The 18,405-nt window shown below is 63.9% G+C and overlaps 3 long non-coding RNA genes across 5 annotated transcripts; all 3 read right to left on the reverse strand.

Annotated features, from left to right (window-relative positions):
- Positions 1-1,460: 1,460 nt before the first annotated feature.
- LOC134139992 (uncharacterized) lies at positions 1,461-9,645 on the reverse strand. 2 transcript variants are annotated; one of them, XR_009958307.1, is made up of 5 exons: positions 8,259-9,645; positions 7,666-7,878; positions 6,723-6,860; positions 2,044-2,170; positions 1,461-1,627 (listed from the first exon to the last, which is right to left on the reverse strand). It is a non-coding gene; the product is annotated as an uncharacterized LOC134139992 (long non-coding RNA). The 2 variants fall into 2 exon arrangements; XR_009958308.1 differs by lacking the exons at positions 1,461-1,627; positions 2,044-2,170 and having other exon boundaries at positions 6,633-6,860; positions 8,259-9,640.
- Positions 9,646-10,126: 481 nt separating this feature from the next.
- On the reverse strand, positions 10,127-12,462 carry LOC134139995 (uncharacterized). Its single transcript, XR_009958311.1, has 3 exons — positions 12,403-12,462; positions 10,710-10,836; positions 10,127-10,293 (listed from the first exon to the last, which is right to left on the reverse strand). It is a non-coding gene; the product is annotated as an uncharacterized LOC134139995 (long non-coding RNA).
- A 2,755-nt stretch (positions 12,463-15,217) lies between these two features.
- LOC134139999 (uncharacterized) lies at positions 15,218-18,185 on the reverse strand. Of its 2 annotated transcripts, none has more exons than XR_009958316.1 (3): positions 16,844-18,185; positions 16,251-16,463; positions 15,218-15,445 (listed from the first exon to the last, which is right to left on the reverse strand). It is a non-coding gene; the product is annotated as an uncharacterized LOC134139999 (long non-coding RNA). The 2 variants fall into 2 exon arrangements; XR_009958317.1 differs by lacking the exon at positions 15,218-15,445 and adding an exon at positions 15,472-15,627.
- Between the last annotated feature and the right edge of the window lie 220 nt (positions 18,186-18,405).

Consider the following 18,405-nt stretch of genomic DNA (forward strand, 5'->3'; position numbering starts at 1 on the left):
ACGCAGGCACCGTAAAATCCATCACCCTACGAAAGTACGGAGCAAAGCAAAGCTCTGCGGAAAATCGTAAGAATCCAAAGGTGCTTCTAAGCACAAAAGCAGCTCTAACGCAAACACGCGCGCGCGCACGCGCGCAAGGTAAACGAGAACGCGCAACCCGCAGGTACCGCTTCCCCCAGCCCTGCTCTGGGGGCTACGACGACACTCGGGTTTGCTGCGAAAGGGAAGTTAGACTAAGTAGCCGCTAGAGATTAATCTGTCAGAAACCTTCTCTGTCCGCATTTTTGGGCGCAACGTGCTCTGCCCCTCGGTCAACGCAGACACGCGCAACATCCCCTTCCTGTAACACCCGCACAGTAACCCCCTGCTCGGTAAGGTTAGTGCTCATCGTGCCGCTCGGACAGATGATCCCCTGCTGTCTAGTCCTAGGCCTGGCGTTACCACTTTAGAGGGACCTGAGCGCGTCGGACCGCCTCTGTGCTGTCAAAGGGAGAAGTATCGCAGACAGTTACAGCCCAGGGCGCTGCTAAACGGTCTTTCTCACAGCCAGAGAATTTGCGTTCCGGCCCCAAAGGGGACGCGAGGACGGTGCCGTTGGCACCCGCTTTCCCTTACCGCTCTTTTCTGACGGTGCTGCTCCCACAGAGTCACCAGATGCGGAAAGCATTACTGGAAAAGGCTCGCCTCGTCCTAGGAATTTGCGGGCAGGAGATGCTAATTCATTCCACGAGGCTTTAAACGAGGCTCTAACGTCTCCTCCACCTACGGGCTTCCTCCTCCCCCAGATGCCATTGCCAGGTAACTAGCTGCGGGTTGCGCTAACCGAGCCCTCCGAAAACGACCTCTTCGTTTTACAGGGCGCACGCTTTCTCTCTCTCTCCCTCTCTCTCTGTTTTCCTCTCTCCCCCTCTTTCCTTTTCTCTCTTTCTCTCTCTCCCTCTCCCGTAACTCTGGCCGCTTCACCATCGTTCCCCGAAGATAACGATTTGCTGCCCTGCAGCTTTTAAAAGAGGACGTTTTGTAGACATACAAAGTCACGCACCCAGAAGTACACGTACGGAGCAGACTTGTTTGGGAGCTGCACAGGCCTCCCGTTACACGTTGGTGACCTATTATTCCGCTCGCTCTTAACGGCGATCCTGCCTAGTCGGGAGGAACGGGTTTTCCTTTGGGGGAGACGGGGACAGCTCTCAGCCGGTCCCGGTTGATTTTATTACTTCAGCTTGCTTACGTTTTCCTGGTCTCTTCTACTTCGGCCGCGCCAATTAACCTCAAAAGCGTCACGCCTTTCCCCTTCTATCCACGCGCGTGCGATAACAAAACAAAATAGAAACGACCAAAGCAAAACTAAGGCAGATGCCGCTAGCGATACCCACGGGGTAGGAACGGCTTGCTTGGGCCTCGGCGCTGCCTCCGGGAGGCCAAAATAACTAACAGTCACTGTCGAGAGTTACCTTGACTCGCCCGTGGCGGAACACCTGCCGCTACCCTGGCAGCTGCTGGGGATACCGAGGGTCCGCTGCGTTTCTGCCTCCTCGTTTCAACCCCGTCCCTTGGGTATTAATCCCCTACACGCCGTTCGTCCGGCTTCCCTCTCCGTCAGCATTTGCTGTCGTTGGTTCCAGCTCTGTAACAAAGAGAGAAACTGGCATTTTGCTGGCAACGAAAGGCTTAGATTTACGCGCGTTCTTTTTCTCTTTACTGTGTCCCTGTTTTTTTTTTCTCCCTCCCTCCCCCACCCCCCCCCGAAAGGAAAGGGCTTAATACAGCACTTTGTATCACACAGTACAGGGTAAACTGTTTGGAAACGCTGCATACAGCCAACAGGGCTAGGTTATTAGACAGGCAGGCGCATCACCTGACACTTACCTACGCCGCCTTCCGTGAAACCTTGTTTTTATTCCGCTTCGGTATTATCGTTACTGCTCCGCATCCTTTCTCAAAGCCTTGCACGCACGCTCTTAACCGAGAATTCTCTCGGCCCTTAACTACACGGAAGAGCGACAGCACTCGATGTGCCGGTCTCTCTTTCAGACCTATTACCTTCTCGATACAGCTCCCGGACTCCCGTTGCGCTCGGATGCTCGCCTCACAGGTGGCGACCAAAGCGAACGGCTGGGTCGCTGGGTCTAGCCGCTTCTCTTGGAGATGCCCCCTTCCGGGGACTACCCTGCCAGACAGACCGAGAAGGCTGATGAGGCCACGAGGGTACCGGGTTTTAGACACTACTTCCCCGAGGCCCCGAGGGTGACAGACGCAACCGCTTCTCTTCACGTTACTCACAGCCACGTTCATCTATTACTTAGGACAAAACCGGTTCTACTTTAAGAGGGGACTGTTGTTCGCTTAAACTTTGCAGAGAGTCCATAACCTGCTACGCATCCTCTCTAGTCCCTTCTGCTTTCGCAATGCCCGTGGTAAGGAAAGGCTGTTATTAATAGCACCCATTCTCCCGCAGGCCGGGGTAAGCCATTTCTCTGCTCTGAGGAGGTGCCTGAAAAAAGCCAGGCTCTTTTCTGTAGCATCCCTGGGGCTTCCCAGGGCCCATCAGTGCTCTCTTAGGCTTTTCCCGAGCCTTTTATTTTACTAGGCGACTCCTTAGCCTGCAGTTTCATGTTAACGCTCCCCTGAAGCATTGCGCACAGCGCAGTTATCCCAGACCAGCCGCATCTTGCGCCTACAGAGAGTTCCGAGAGGCGGCTCAGGCGAAGAGAGGGAAAAAATCGGTTTGGCAGCTGTGCCGTCACCCGTCAACGTTTCTCAGGCTGTGCCTGGCTGGGGGCGGGGGCCTCAGGAGGCTCTGGGAGCCTCTTTCTTCTACCCATCCGCCCGCTTGCCCGGCCACGCTTCTCAAGCGAATGACTTGGGGCTGCGCTCACCGCGCCCGACCCGAGTTCTCCCTCGGCCGCTTTGGCGCAGAGGGTTCAAGCCTCCCGGGACTCAGCAGCGCTCCGGGGCCCGCCTGCGGCCCCGCTCCTCCGGGCTGCGCCCCGAGCAGCTGGGCAGGAGCCGGGGCCCTAAAGGCGACACGTGGCGAGGGGGGGTCGGACCCGCGCTGCGGCACACGCGGCGCCGCGCAGACCCCGCCCGGCGCTCCCGGCGGGGCCGAGCCGGGCCCCAGCCCCCGCCGCCCCGAGCCCCGCACCGCCGCCTCCGCGCAGCCACGGCCTCAGCGAGCAGGCGGCAGCCCGACACCCGCGGCCACCCGAAGGGGCGCGCTCGCCTCACGGGCACCCCCCGCTCCTCCACCTCAGGCAGCCTCAGCCCGCCGCCGCCGCGCGAAAGCTCCGTCCCTGCTCGCCGCCATGCTGCTCCCCGGCGCCGCGCATGCGCCGCCCGCCAACCGGGCGCAGCCGCAGCAGCGGCCCGGCGGTCGAGCACCGCGCATGCGCCGGCTGCGGCCGCGGCCGCGGCGGGAGGGGCGGCGGGAGCGGGGAGGAGGCGAGAGCCGGGGCGGCGCTCTCGCGGCTCCCGCGTGCGAGCCGCAGGGCGCCGCGGCCCCGCGGGGCTCGCCCCGAGCGGCGAGCGCCCCGAGGCTGCTCTGCCCGTGCCCGAGAAACCGACGGGCATCAGCGAGCAGGCTCCGGGGCCGCTCCGGTGCGAGAGTAGCGCGGAGCAGCTCCGGGGCGGCACTGACCGTCCCCGCGACCCCAGGGAGCAGCGATAAGGAGAAGCGCCCTGCGCTACCGGTCCGTGAGCACCGGGAAGGGGCGAGGAGCCGGGCCCGTGCGCTTACCTGCGGCCGAAAGAGCGGAGAGGCGCGGCAGTGCGCGCGTCTGCTGCCGGCGGTATTCTCCGCACGCAGGGGAGGCCGGGGGGGCGGCAGTACTGGCTTCTGGACCCGCGAGAACAGCAGTGAGCGGGGCGGGAGGGAGTGCGCATGCGCGGCCCCGTCTACGGGTGCAGTACCGCAATGCGGACATCTGAGGGCAGTAGTGAGCGGGCCGAAGGGAGTGCGCATGCGCGGCCCCGTCTACGGGTGCAGTACCGCAATGCGGACAGGCGAGGGCAGCAGAGAGCGGGGCGGGATGCGGTGCGCATGCGCGGCCCCGTCTCGGGTGCAGTACCGCAATGCGGACATTTGAGGGCAGTAGTGAGCGGGGCGGGAGGCAGTGCGCATGCGCGGCCCCGTTTCAGGTGCAGTACCGCAATGCGGACAGGCGAGGGCAGCAGTGAGCGGGGGATGCGGTGCGCATGCGCGGCCCCGTCTACGGGTGCAGTACCGCAATGCGGACATTTGAGGGCAGTAGTGAGCGGGGCGGGAGGCAGTGCGCATGCGCGGCCCCGTTTCGGGTGCAGTACCGCAATGCGGACATTTGAGGGCAGTAGTGAGCGGGCCGAAGGGAGTGCGCATGCGCGGCCCCGTTTCGGGTGCAGTACCGCAATGCGGACAGGCGAGGGCAGCAGAGAGCGGGGCGGGAGGCGGTGCGCATGCGCGGCACCGTTTCAGGTGCAGTACCGCAATGCGGACAGGCGAGGGCAGCAGAGAGCGGGGTAGGGAGTGCGCATGCGCGGCCCCGTCTACGGGTGCAGTACCGCAATGCGGACAGGCGAGGGCAGCAGTGAGCGGGCCGAAGGGACTGCGCATGCGCGGCCCCGTCTACGGGTGCAGTACCGCAATGCGGACATCTGAGGGCAGCAGTGAGCGGGGCGGGAGGCGGTGCGCATGCGCGGCCCGTCTACGGGTGCAGTACCGCAGCGCGGACAGGCGAGGGCAGCAGAGAGCGGGGCGGGAGGCGGTGCGCATGCGCGGCCCCGTCTCGGGTGCAGTCGAGCACTCTCGAAACGAGGTGACGGTAACGAGCACTGCAGCGGGCAGGGCGTAGGCGCTTTCCCGCCTCAGGTGCGCGCCTGTTTTTTTTTCGACCCTCGAGGGCAGCGGTGAGCGCGGCGGAACGCAGTGCGCGGGCGCCTGCCATATCTGTTGCAATACCGCTTTATCGACGGGCGAGGGCAGCAGTGAGTACGGCGGAACGCAGTGCGCATGCGCTGCCCCGCAGTAACGAGCGCCTGAGCAATATGGCCGCGCGGCAGCGCAGCGGCGAAAGAACTACCGCTGCCGGCATGCCGCGCGGCACGAAGATGGCGGACCGGAAGCCCAGTGTCGGAAGACTACCGCTCCCGGCGTGCCTCGCGGCACGAAGATGGCGCACCGGAAGCCCAGTGTCGGAAGACTACCGTTCCCGGCGTGCCGCGCGGCTGCCGCGCAACGCTCCAATAACTTTGGCCCTACGGCCGGCCCGTCCCGCGCCGTCCCCCAATACCCTCCGGCGCTCCCGCGACCGGACCCGCGGCAGTTCCGACACCGCCTCCGCCCCTTCCCCGCAATCCTGCCTAGGGCTTCCCCTCAGCTCCCTCCTCCCGCTCCCACACGCGATCCCCAGCTGGCCCAAGACGCCCCCCTCTTGCGCCCCCCCCACCCCCGCGCGCACCCCCTTTCTCCCCGCCCTCCGCAGCCCCGGCGCACCCCCTGCCCTCCCGCAGCCTCGGTGCGCCGCTCTTCCACCCCCCCCCCCCCCCCGGCAGCGCGCACCGCTTGTGCCCCCCCCCCCGCCCCGCACGTTCCCATCCGCGGGGCCACGCGCCGGACCCGCGGCGCAGACCGACCCCCCTGACACCCCTCACCTCCTCCGCGCTGCAGCCGCCCTGCCGCTTCCAGCGGGCGCTGCTCCGCACCCCGGTTCCCAGCTCCCGGACCGGCCCCGGCGCCAGCTCGCCCCAAACGCTGCTCCGCTCCTGGCCAGGGCCCACCCCCGCCATCGCCAGCAGCGGCCCCCCCCCCCCCCGGCCCCCCCCGGGCCGCCTCCCAGCCCCGGCTCCCGCAGCCGCAGCCTGTCGGCAAGGGGGCGGCAGCAACGGCCCTCAGCCCCGGCGGGGGCTCCCAGGGCACCAGAGGCACCCCCGCTCCCGGGAGCGGCTCCCTGAAAGCTCAAGGCAGAGCCCCGGAGCGCACGGGGAGCAAAAGGGAGCGCTCGGGGCACAAGGGAACCGAGCGGGACCTGTGGGGGCCACAAAGGTAGAGAAAAGGCGACGACAGAGCAAACGGAACGATTCTGGGGGCACCGAAAGGCAGGAGGAGGGCCCTGGGGGGCACTCGCCAAACTCTGCGGCAGACGACAAAGCTAAACGGAGAACTCTGGCGCGGGCTGCAAAGCAAACGCAGGGCCCCGAGGCACACGGGGGCCTTGGGGGCAGCCCAAACCGTGAACTGAAGGCTCCTGAGGGTACCAGAGGGCAAACGCGGGGCTCTGGGGCAAACCAAAACACAAACAAAGGGCCTCGGGGGCACACCATCAGGCACCTCACAGGGCTCAGCGCGGCTGACGGCACGGCGCCCGCAGGCTCTCCCCGTTCCCACGGGCGCTCCCAGCTCCAGGCACGCAGTGGCCCTGGCTGCCCCCACCACGATGGGGATCGCCCCCCGCCCAGAGTCCCGAGGGTCCAGGCCACGCAAGGGCGATTCCCCACGGCCCCGTCAACGGCACCGAGCTCCCCGGGAACCGCAGGCGCTCCGAAGCGCAAGGGGCTCGGCCGCCGGCTGCGGGCCCCAGGCGCAACGCGTAACCCTCTCCCCCCGGGCATCGTCCTCATGGCAAAGGCACAGCCAGAACCACAGGCACGAGCGCAAAGAATTAAAGCAACCGTTTATTGTTTTGCCGTGCAGAAACACCACCTGGGAGCGAGCCAGCCACCGAGCTGGACGCCGGCACGCTTTCCCTTACCTTGTGACACCCAGAGTCCTCACCGGCGTCCGTCCGTCGGGGAAGGGTCAGCTCCCGCTGCCGCCCTTGACGCGGCAGGTGTCCGAGTAGCCGACGACCTACCCCTTCCGCTTTCACCTTCAGGGAGAGCACTCAGCTCTGAGAACGGAGAGGACGACGCCTGAGCTCGCCTGTCTGCGCGCTTCTGCCCTGCGCCAGGCTAGAGCCCTGCAGGACGCTCGTTGCACAGCGCTCGGCTCGCCCGTCCCATCGCCGGTCTCGGTGGCACGGGCCTGGGCCGCACGAAGCCCAGCCCTGAGGTCTGCGCGCAGAGCCGAACGCTGGGTGCAGGGGAAGGTTACAAACCCAAAGGAGGGCGGGCTGGACGAGGAGACGGGGAACGGAAGCGGACGGATCCGCATAGCACGGACAGCCCTCGCCACGCTCCGAGCCCGCTCGCCTGCCGGGCTGCTCGCCTGTTTGCCTACAGCTCCGGGGCGTCCGCAAGAGCCGGGGCGCACGCACAGGCCCAGGCTGGAGAGGAGCCTTGTGTTCCGTCACGGCACTTGACTATTCCCCGTGCGCTAGCCCCTTTCAGATGCTTAACCCCAAATGCTCTCAGCCCTTAACAACTTCAGTACCCTGGGCACCTGGTTCGTCCACGCTCTCAAACCCTCCTTGCTCTTTCCTGTCCTGTTTGAAACTCTCCCAGACCGCCCCCACCCTCAGACCACTGTCCTGCAAACAAATCAAGCCGCCGAGGTCACTGGGAGATTCTCAGTTCAGTGCTCCTCCCTCCCCTCCCCTCCCCTCCCCTTCCTCCCCAAGCTTTCGCTATAGCTCCCTAAGCCGGGCAGAACGCAGATCCTCCCTTAAGCACCCCCGTAAGCGGTTTTTATTCCCAAGTCGCTCTTACGACATGAGGCAGCAAAGCAAGGCAAAGACACGTGGGGTCGCAGCTTACCCATGTAGCCGCAACAAAGTCTTGTTTTAGGCCTCGCTGCTTCTTCCAGGTGAGTGACCAAAACACTGCTCCACGCAGGCACCTAAGGCTTCACACAGACCTGGTGGCTCTGCTAGCAACAGCAGCGCCATAGCGACCGGGCCACCGGTTGTGGGGTTTGTTAGACGCTGAGCTAGGCGACCCGTCCTTCAACTGAGACTAGAAGCAGGTGTGCTGTGAGAAACAGAACAAGAACGCAGAATGTGAGCCAAGCAGATAACCGTGGTGTCTGCTTGTGAGAAAACTCTATCAAGGGACATAACCAATCGCTTTAGCAGCTGGAGCGCGTGCTTGTCGCTGTATACCCAATCACCGCGCTGTGTGTGTCGCGTGCACAACTCGTGCTTACTGTATCGATAGATATATTTTGCCTTCTGACATGGATAAACGTCTTCTGATCAGAACCTATCAGGAGTCCGTGCAATCAACCCCTTCAACCGGTCACTATCCCCCTATCCCCTCCCCCCCCCCCGCCGGCCCCTGCCCCCCGCCTCCTCTGCTGCTCCGTGAACTGCAGCTTACTACTCCACGGTTCGGGTACGGACGCTGCCAACCTTCCTACTGTCAAAGGCTCCTCGTCGGCAACAGGCAGAGAACTCGCCAAGACCGGCATTCGGATTCTCCCGAATCGGCTGCTCTCGGCGCGTCACCTGCCGAGGTCGGAGGGCGGCAGCCTGCAGTTCTTCACGACGGCCCGTCGTCGTTCCCTGCTGTTCAGAATGCCGAGGATTAACGCAATTTAGAAACACAAAAATACTACCGCCGTACGGCGTAAAGCCGAGCTAAAGTTTCCGCAACCTCTCTGCGTCCGACAGAAGGAGCCACGCGCATCAGCGCCTACAGCTCGAGGCCGCCGACCCCTCCCGGGCGACGTTCTTCCGGCAGGCTCCCTCCCCGAGCGCCTCGGCCTCGCCTAAGGGTCTCCCTCGGGACATTACAACTTAGCCGGCCAGCACCTGTCGACGCAGGCACCGTAAAATCCATCACCCTACGAAAGTACGGAGCAAAGCAAAGCTCTGCGGAAAATCGTAAGAATCCAAAGGTGCTTCTAAGCACAAAAGCAGCTCTAACGCAAACACGCGCGCGCGCACGCGCGCAAGGTAAACGAGAACGCGCAACCCGCAGGTACCGCTTCCCCCAGCCCTGCTCTGGGGGCTACGACGACACTCGGGTTTGCTGCGAAAGGGAAGTTAGACTAAGTAGCCGCTAGAGATTAATCTGTCAGAAACCTTCTCTGTCCGCATTTTTGGGCGCAACGTGCTCTGCCCCTCGGTCAACGCAGACACGCGCAACATCCCCTTCCTGTAACACCCGCACAGTAACCCCCTGCTCGGTAAGGTTAGTGCTCATCGTGCCGCTCGGACAGATGATCCCCTGCTGTCTAGTCCTAGGCCTGGCGTTACCACTTTAGAGGGACCTGAGCGCGTCGGACCGCCTCTGTGCTGTCAAAGGGAGAAGTATCGCAGACAGTTACAGCCCAGGGCGCTGCTAAACGGTCTTTCTCACAGCCAGAGAATTTGCGTTCCGGCCCCAAAGGGGACGCGAGGACGGTGCCGTTGGCACCCGCTTTCCCTTACCGCTCTTTTCTGACGGTGCTGCTCCCACAGAGTCACCAGATGCGGAAAGCATTACTGGAAAAGGCTCGCCTCGTCCTAGGAATTTGCGGGCAGGAGATGCTAATTCATTCCACGAGGCTTTAAACGAGGCTCTAACGTCTCCTCCACCTACGGGCTTCCTCCTCCCCCAGATGCCATTGCCAGGTAACTAGCTGCGGGTTGCGCTAACCGAGCCCTCCGAAAACGACCTCTTCGTTTTACAGGGCGCACGCTTTCTCTCTCTCTCCCTCTCTCTCTGTTTTCCTCTCTCCCCCTCTTTCCTTTTCTCTCTTTCTCTCTCTCCCTCTCCCGTAACTCTGGCCGCTTCACCATCGTTCCCCGAAGATAACGATTTGCTGCCCTGCAGCTTTTAAAAGAGGACGTTTTGTAGACATACAAAGTCACGCACCCAGAAGTACACGTACGGAGCAGACTTGTTTGGGAGCTGCACAGGCCTCCCGTTACACGTTGGTGACCTATTATTCCGCTCGCTCTTAACGGCGATCCTGCCTAGTCGGGAGGAACGGGTTTTCCTTTGGGGGAGACGGGGACAGCTCTCAGCCGGTCCCGGTTGATTTTATTACTTCAGCTTGCTTACGTTTTCCTGGTCTCTTCTACTTCGGCCGCGCCAATTAACCTCAAAAGCGTCACGCCTTTCCCCTTCTATCCACGCGCGTGCGATAACAAAACAAAATAGAAACGACCAAAGCAAAACTAAGGCAGATGCCGCTAGCGATACCCACGGGGTAGGAACGGCTTGCTTGGGCCTCGGCGCTGCCTCCGGGAGGCCAAAATAACTAACAGTCACTGTCGAGAGTTACCTTGACTCGCCCGTGGCGGAACACCTGCCGCTACCCTGGCAGCTGCTGGGGATACCGAGGGTCCGCTGCGTTTCTGCCTCCTCGTTTCAACCCCGTCCCTTGGGTATTAATCCCCTACACGCCGTTCGTCCGGCTTCCCTCTCCGTCAGCATTTGCTGTCGTTGGTTCCAGCTCTGTAACAAAGAGAGAAACTGGCATTTTGCTGGCAACGAAAGGCTTAGATTTACGCGCGTTCTTTTTCTCTTTACTGTGTCCCTGTTTTTTTTTTCTCCCTCCCTCCCCCACCCCCCCCCGAAAGGAAAGGGCTTAATACAGCACTTTGTATCACACAGTACAGGGTAAACTGTTTGGAAACGCTGCATACAGCCAACAGGGCTAGGTTATTAGACAGGCAGGCGCATCACCTGACACTTACCTACGCCGCCTTCCGTGAAACCTTGTTTTTATTCCGCTTCGGTATTATCGTTACTGCTCCGCATCCTTTCTCAAAGCCTTGCACGCACGCTCTTAACCGAGAATTCTCTCGGCCCTTAACTACACGGAAGAGCGACAGCACTCGATGTGCCGGTCTCTCTTTCAGACCTATTACCTTCTCGATACAGCTCCCGGACTCCCGTTGCGCTCGGATGCTCGCCTCACAGGTGGCGACCAAAGCGAACGGCTGGGTCGCTGGGTCTAGCCGCTTCTCTTGGAGATGCCCCCTTCCGGGGACTACCCTGCCAGACAGACCGAGAAGGCTGATGAGGCCACGAGGGTACCGGGTTTTAGACACTACTTCCCCGAGGCCCCGAGGGTGACAGACGCAACCGCTTCTCTTCACGTTACTCACAGCCACGTTCATCTATTACTTAGGACAAAACCGGTTCTACTTTAAGAGGGGACTGTTGTTCGCTTAAACTTTGCAGAGAGTCCATAACCTGCTACGCATCCTCTCTAGTCCCTTCTGCTTTCGCAATGCCCGTGGTAAGGAAAGGCTGTTATTAATAGCACCCATTCTCCCGCAGGCCGGGGTAAGCCATTTCTCTGCTCTGAGGAGGTGCCTGAAAAAAGCCAGGCTCTTTTCTGTAGCATCCCTGGGGCTTCCCAGGGCCCATCAGTGCTCTCTTAGGCTTTTCCCGAGCCTTTTATTTTACTAGGCGACTCCTTAGCCTGCAGTTTCATGTTAACGCTCCCCTGAAGCATTGCGCACAGCGCAGTTATCCCAGACCAGCCGCATCTTGCGCCTACAGAGAGTTCCGAGAGGCGGCTCAGGCGAAGAGAGGGAAAAAATCGGTTTGGCAGCTGTGCCGTCACCCGTCAACGTTTCTCAGGCTGTGCCTGGCTGGGGGCGGGGGCCTCAGGAGGCTCTGGGAGCCTCTTTCTTCTACCCATCCGCCCGCTTGCCCGGCCACGCTTCTCAAGCGAATGACTTGGGGCTGCGCTCACCGCGCCCGACCCGAGTTCTCCCTCGGCCGCTTTGGCGCAGAGGGTTCAAGCCTCCCGGGACTCAGCAGCGCTCCGGGGCCCGCCTGCGGCCCCGCTCCTCCGGGCTGCGCCCCGAGCAGCTGGGCAGGAGCCGGGGCCCTAAAGGCGACACGTGGCGAGGGGGGGTCGGACCCGCGCTGCGGCACACGCGGCGCCGCGCAGACCCCGCCCGGCGCTCCCGGCGGGGCCGAGCCGGGCCCCAGCCCCCGCCGCCCCGAGCCCCGCACCGCCGCCTCCGCGCAGCCACGGCCTCAGCGAGCAGGCGGCAGCCCGACACCCGCGGCCACCCGAAGGGGCGCGCTCGCCTCACGGGCACCCCCCGCTCCTCCACCTCAGGCAGCCTCAGCCCGCCGCCGCCGCGCGAAAGCTCCGTCCCTGCTCGCCGCCATGCTGCTCCCCGGCGCCGCGCATGCGCCGCCCGCCAACCGGGCGCAGCCGCAGCAGCGGCCCGGCGGTCGAGCACCGCGCATGCGCCGGCTGCGGCCGCGGCCGCGGCGGGAGGGGCGGCGGGAGCGGGGAGGAGGCGAGAGCCGGGGCGGCGCTCTCGCGGCTCCCGCGTGCGAGCCGCAGGGCGCCGCGGCCCCGCGGGGCTCGCCCCGAGCGGCGAGCGCCCCGAGGCTGCTCTGCCCGTGCCCGAGAAACCGACGGGCATCAGCGAGCAGGCTCCGGGGCCGCTCCGGTGCGAGAGTAGCGCGGAGCAGCTCCGGGGCGGCACTGACCGTCCCCGCGACCCCAGGGAGCAGCGATAAGGAGAAGCGCCCTGCGCTACCGGTCCGTGAGCACCGGGAAGGGGCGAGGAGCCGGGCCCGTGCGCTTACCTGCGGCCGAAAGAGCGGAGAGGCGCGGCAGTGCGCGCGTCTGCTGCCGGCGGTATTCTCCGCACGCAGGGGAGGCCGGGGGGGCGGCAGTACTGGCTTCTGGACCCGCGAGAACAGCAGTGAGCGGGGCGGGAGGGAGTGCGCATGCGCGGCCCCGTCTACGGGTGCAGTACCGCAATGCGGACATCTGAGGGCAGTAGTGAGCGGGCCGAAGGGAGTGCGCATGCGCGGCCCCGTCTACGGGTGCAGTACCGCAATGCGGACAGGCGAGGGCAGCAGAGAGCGGGGCGGGATGCGGTGCGCATGCGCGGCCCCGTCTCGGGTGCAGTACCGCAATGCGGACATTTGAGGGCAGTAGTGAGCGGGGCGGGAGGCAGTGCGCATGCGCGGCCCCGTTTCAGGTGCAGTACCGCAATGCGGACAGGCGAGGGCAGCAGTGAGCGGGGGATGCGGTGCGCATGCGCGGCCCCGTCTACGGGTGCAGTACCGCAATGCGGACATTTGAGGGCAGTAGTGAGCGGGGCGGGAGGCAGTGCGCATGCGCGGCCCCGTTTCGGGTGCAGTACCGCAATGCGGACAGGCGAGGGCAGCAGAGAGCGGGGCGGGAGGCGGTGCGCATGCGCGGCACCGTTTCAGGTGCAGTACCGCAATGCGGACAGGCGAGGGCAGCAGAGAGCGGGGTAGGGAGTGCGCATGCGCGGCCCCGTCTACGGGTGCAGTACCGCAATGCGGACAGGCGAGGGCAGCAGTGAGCGGGCCGAAGGGACTGCGCATGCGCGGCCCCGTCTACGGGTGCAGTACCGCAATGCGGACATCTGAGGGCAGCAGTGAGCGGGGCGGGAGGCGGTGCGCATGCGCGGCCCGTCTACGGGTGCAGTACCGCAGCGCGGACAGGCGAGGGCAGCAGAGAGCGGGGCGGGAGGCGGTGCGCATGCGCGGCCCCGTCTCGGGTGCAGTCGAGCACTCTCGAAACGAGGTGACGGTAACGAGCACTGCAGCGGGCAGGGCGTAGGCGCTTTCCCGCCTCAGGTGCGCGCCTGTTTTTTTTTCGACCCTCGAGGGCAGCGGTGAGCGCGGCGGAACGCAGTGCGCGGGCGCCTGCCATATCTGTTGCAATACCGCTTTATCGACGGGCGAGGGCAGCAGTGAGTACGGCGGAACGCAGTGCGCATGCGCTGCCCCGCAGTAACGAGCGCCTGAGCAATATGGCCGCGCGGCAGCGCAGCGGCGAAAGAACTACCGCTGCCGGCATGCCGCGCGGCACGAAGATGGCGGACCGGAAGCCCAGTGTCGGAAGACTACCGCTCCCGGCGTGCCTCGCGGCACGAAGATGGCGCACCGGAAGCCCAGTGTCGGAAGACTACCGTTCCCGGCGTGCCGCGCGGCTGCCGCGCAACGCTCCAATAACTTTGGCCCTACGGCCGGCCCGTCCCGCGCCGTCCCCCAATACCCTCCGGCGCTCCCGCGACCGGACCCGCGGCAGTTCCGACACCGCCTCCGCCCCTTCCCCGCAATCCTGCCTAGGGCTTCCCCTCAGCTCCCTCCTCCCGCTCCCACACGCGATCCCCAGCTGGCCCAAGACGCCCCCCTCTTGCGCCCCCCCCACCCCCGCGCGCACCCCCTTTCTCCCCGCCCTCCGCAGCCCCGGCGCACCCCCTGCCCTCCCGCAGCCTCGGTGCGCCGCTCTTCCACCCCCCCCCCCCCGGCAGCGCGCACCGCTTGTGCCCCCCCCCCCCGCCCCGCACGTTCCCATCCGCGGGGCCACGCGCCGGACCCGCGGCGCAGACCGACCCCCCTGACACCCCTCACCTCCTCCGCGCTGCAGCCGCCCTGCCGCTTCCAGCGGGCGCTGCTCCGCACCCCGGTTCCCAGCTCCCGGACCGGCCCCGGCGCCAGCTCGCCCCAAACGCTGCTCCGCTCCTGGCCAGGGCCCACCCCCGCCATCGCCAGCAGCGGCCCCCCCCCCCCCGGCCCCCCCCGGGCCGCCTCCCAGCCCCGGCTCCCGCAGCCGCAGCCTGTCGGCAAGGGGGCGGCAGCAACGGCCCTCAGCCCCGGCGGGGGCTCCCAGGGCACCAGAGGCACCCCCGCTCCCGGGAGCGGCTCCCTGAAAGCTCAAGGCAGAGCCCCGGAGCGCACGGGGAGCAAAAGGGAGCGCTCGGGGCACAAGGGAACCGAGCGGGACCTGTGGGGGCCACAAAGGTAGAGAAAAGGCGACGACAGAGCAAACGGAACGATTCTGGGGGCACCGAAAGGCAGGAGGAGGGCCCTGGGGGGCACTCGCCAAACTCTGCGGCAGACGACAAAGCTAAACGGAGAACTCTGGCGCGGGCTGCAAAGCAAACGCAGGGCCCCGAGGCACACGGGGGCCTTGGGGGCAGCCCAAACCGTGAACTGAAGGCTCCTGAGGGTACCAGAGGGCAAACGCGGGGCTCTGGGGCAAACCAAAACACAAACAAAGGGCCTCGGGGGCACACCATCAGGCACCTCACAGGGCTCAGCGCGGCTGACGGCACGGCGCCCGCAGGCTCTCCCCGTTCCCACGGGCGCTCCCAGCTCCAGGCACGCAGTGGCCCTGGCTGCCCCCACCACGATGGGGATCGCCCCCCGCCCAGAGTCCCGAGGGTCCAGGCCACGCAAGGGCGATTCCCCACGGCCCCGTCAACGGCACCGAGCTCCCCGGGAACCGCAGGCGCTCCGAAGCGCAAGGGGCTCGGCCGCCGGCTGCGGGCCCCAGGCGCAACGCGTAACCCTCTCCCCCCGGGCATCGTCCTCATGGCAAAGGCACAGCCAGAACCACAGGCACGAGCGCAAAGAATTAAAGCAACCGTTTATTGTTTTGCCGTGCAGAAACACCACCTGGGAGCGAGCCAGCCACCGAGCTGGACGCCGGCACGCTTTCCCTTACCTTGTGACACCCAGAGTCCTCACCGGCGTCCGTCTGTCGGGGAAGGGTCAGCTCCCGCTGCCGCCCTTGACGCGGCAGGTGTCCGAGTAGCCGACGACCTACCCCTTCCGCTTTCACCTTCAGGGAGAGCACTCAGCTCTGAGAACGGAGAGGACGACGCCTGAGCTCGCCTGTCTGCGCGCTTCTGCCCTGCGCCAGGCTAGAGCCCTGCAGGACGCTCGTTGCACAGCGCTCGGCTCGCCCGTCCCATCGCCGGTCTCGGTGGCACGGGCCTGGGCCGCACGAAGCCCAGCCCTGAGGTCTGCGCGCAGAGCCGAACGCTGGGTGCAGGGGAAGGTTACAAACCCAAAGGAGGGCGGGCTGGACGAGGAGACGGGGAACGGAAGCGGACGGATCCGCATAGCACGGACAGCCCTCGCCACGCTCCGAGCCCGCTCGCCTGCCGGGCTGCTCGCCTGTTTGCCTACAGCTCCGGGGCGTCCGCAAGAGCCGGGGCGCACGCACAGGCCCAGGCTGGAGAGGAGCCTTGTGTTCCGTCACGGCACTTGACTATTCCCCGTGCGCTAGCCCCTTTCAGATGCTTAACCCCAAATGCTCTCAGCCCTTAACAACTTCAGTACCCTGGGCACCTGGTTCGTCCACGCTCTCAAACCCTCCTTGCTCTTTCCTGTCCTGTTTGAAACTCTCCCAGACCGCCCCCACCCTCAGACCACTGTCCTGCAAACAAATCAAGCCGCCGAGGTCACTGGGAGATTCTCAGTTCAGTGCTCCTCCCTCCCCTCCCCTCCCCTCCCCTTCCTCCCCAAGCTTTCGCTATAGCTCCCTAAGCCGGGCAGAACGCAGATCCTCCCTTAAGCACCCCCGTAAGCGGTTTTTATTCCCAAGTCGCTCTTACGACATGAGGCAGCAAAGCAAGGCAAAGACACGTGGGGTCGCAGCTTACCCATGTAGCCGCAACAAAGTCTTGTTTTAGGCCTCGCTGCTTCTTCCAGGTGAGTGACCAAAACACTGCTCCACGCAGGCACCTAAGGCTTCACACAGACCTGGTGGCTCTGCTAGCAACAGCAGCGCCATAGCGACCGGGCCACCGGTTGTGGGGTTTGTTAGACGCTGAGCTAGGCGACCCGTCCTTCAACTGAGACTAGAAGCAGGTGTGCTGTGAGAAACAGAACAAGAACGCAGAATGTGAGCCAAGCAGATAACCGTGGTGTCTGCTTGTGAGAAAACTCTATCAAGGGACATAACCAATCGCTTTAGCAGCTGGAGCGCGTGCTTGTCGCTGTATACCCAATCACCGCGCTGTGTGTGTCGCGTGCACAACTCGTGCTTACTGTATCGATAGATATATTTTGCCTTCTGACATGGATAAACGTCTTCTGATCAGAACCTATCAGGAGTCCGTGCAATCAACCCCTTCAACCGGTCACTATCCCCCTATCCCCTCCCCCCCCCCCGCCGGCCCCTGCCCCCCGCCTCCTCTGCTGCTCCGTGAACTGCAGCTTACTACTCCACGGTTCGGGTACGGACGCTGCCAACCTTCCTACTGTCAAAGGCTCCTCGTCGGCAACAGGCAGAGAACTCGCCAAGACCGGCATTCGGATTCTCCCGAATCGGCTGCTCTCGGCGCGTCACCTGCCGAGGTCGGAGGGCGGCAGCCTGCAGTTCTTCACGACGGCCCGTCGTCGTTCCCTGCTGTTCAGAATGCCGAGGATTAACGCAATTTAGAAACACAAAAATACTACCGCCGTACGGCGTAAAGCCGAGCTAAAGTTTCCGCAACCTCTCTGCGTCCGACAGAAGGAGCCACGCGCGTCAGCGCCTACAGCTCGAGGCCGCCGACCCCTCCCGGGCGACGTTCTTCCGGCAGGCTCCCTCCCCGAGCGCCTCGGCCTCGCCTAAGGGTCTCCCTCGGGACATTACAACTTAGCCGGCCAGCACCTGTCGACGCAGGCACCGTAAAATCCATCACCCTACGAAAGTACGGAGCAAAGCAAAGCTCTGCGGAAAATCGTAAGAATCCAAAGGTGCTTCTAAGCACAAAAGCAGCTCTAACGCAAACACGCGCGCGCGCACGCGCGCAAGGTAAACGAGAACGCGCAACCCGCAGGTACCGCTTCCCCCAGCCCTGCTCTGGGGGCTACGACGACACTCGGGTTTGCTGCGAAAGGGAAGTTAGACTAAGTAGCCGCTAGAGATTAATCTGTCAGAAACCTTCTCTGTCCGCATTTTTGGGCGCAACGTGCTCTGCCCCTCGGTCAACGCAGACACGCGCAACATCCCCTTCCTGTAACACCCGCACAGTAACCCCCTGCTCGGTAAGGTTAGTGCTCATCGTGCCGCTCGGACAGATGATCCCCTGCTGTCTAGTCCTAGGCCTGGCGTTACCACTTTAGAGGGACCTGAGCGCGTCGGACCGCCTCTGTGCTGTCAAAGGGAGAAGTATCGCAGACAGTTACAGCCCAGGGCGCTGCTAAACGGTCTTTCTCACAGCCAGAGAATTTGCGTTCCGGCCCCAAAGGGGACGCGAGGACGGTGCCGTTGGCACCCGCTTTCCCTTACCGCTCTTTTCTGACGGTGCTGCTCCCACAGAGTCACCAGATGCGGAAAGCATTACTGGAAAAGGCTCGCCTCGTCCTAGGAATTTGCGGGCAGGAGATGCTAATTCATTCCACGAGGCTTTAAACGAGGCTCTAACGTCTCCTCCACCTACGGGCTTCCTCCTCCCCCAGATGCCATTGCCAGGTAACTAGCTGCGGGTTGCGCAAACCGAGCCCTCCGAAAACGACCTCTTCGTTTTACAGGGCGCACGCTTTCTCTCTCTCTCCCTCTCTCTCTGTTTTCCCCTCTCCCCCTCTTTCCTTTTCTCTCTTTCTCTCTCTCCCTCTCCCGTAACTCTGGCCGCTTCACCATCGTTCCCCGAAGATAACGATTTGCTGCCCTGCAGCTTTTAAAAGAGGACGTTTTGTAGACATACAAAGTCACGCACCCAGAAGTACACGTACGGAGCAGACTTGTTTGGGAGCTGCACAGGCCTCCCGTTACACGTTGGTGACCTATTATTCCGCTCGCTCTTAACGGCGATCCTGCCTAGTCGGGAG

The sequence above is a fragment of the Rhea pennata genome, chromosome 4 (genome assembly GCF_028389875.1).
Source record: "Rhea pennata isolate bPtePen1 chromosome 4, bPtePen1.pri, whole genome shotgun sequence".
In the NCBI taxonomy this organism is placed as follows: domain Eukaryota; kingdom Metazoa; phylum Chordata; class Aves; order Rheiformes; family Rheidae; genus Rhea; species Rhea pennata.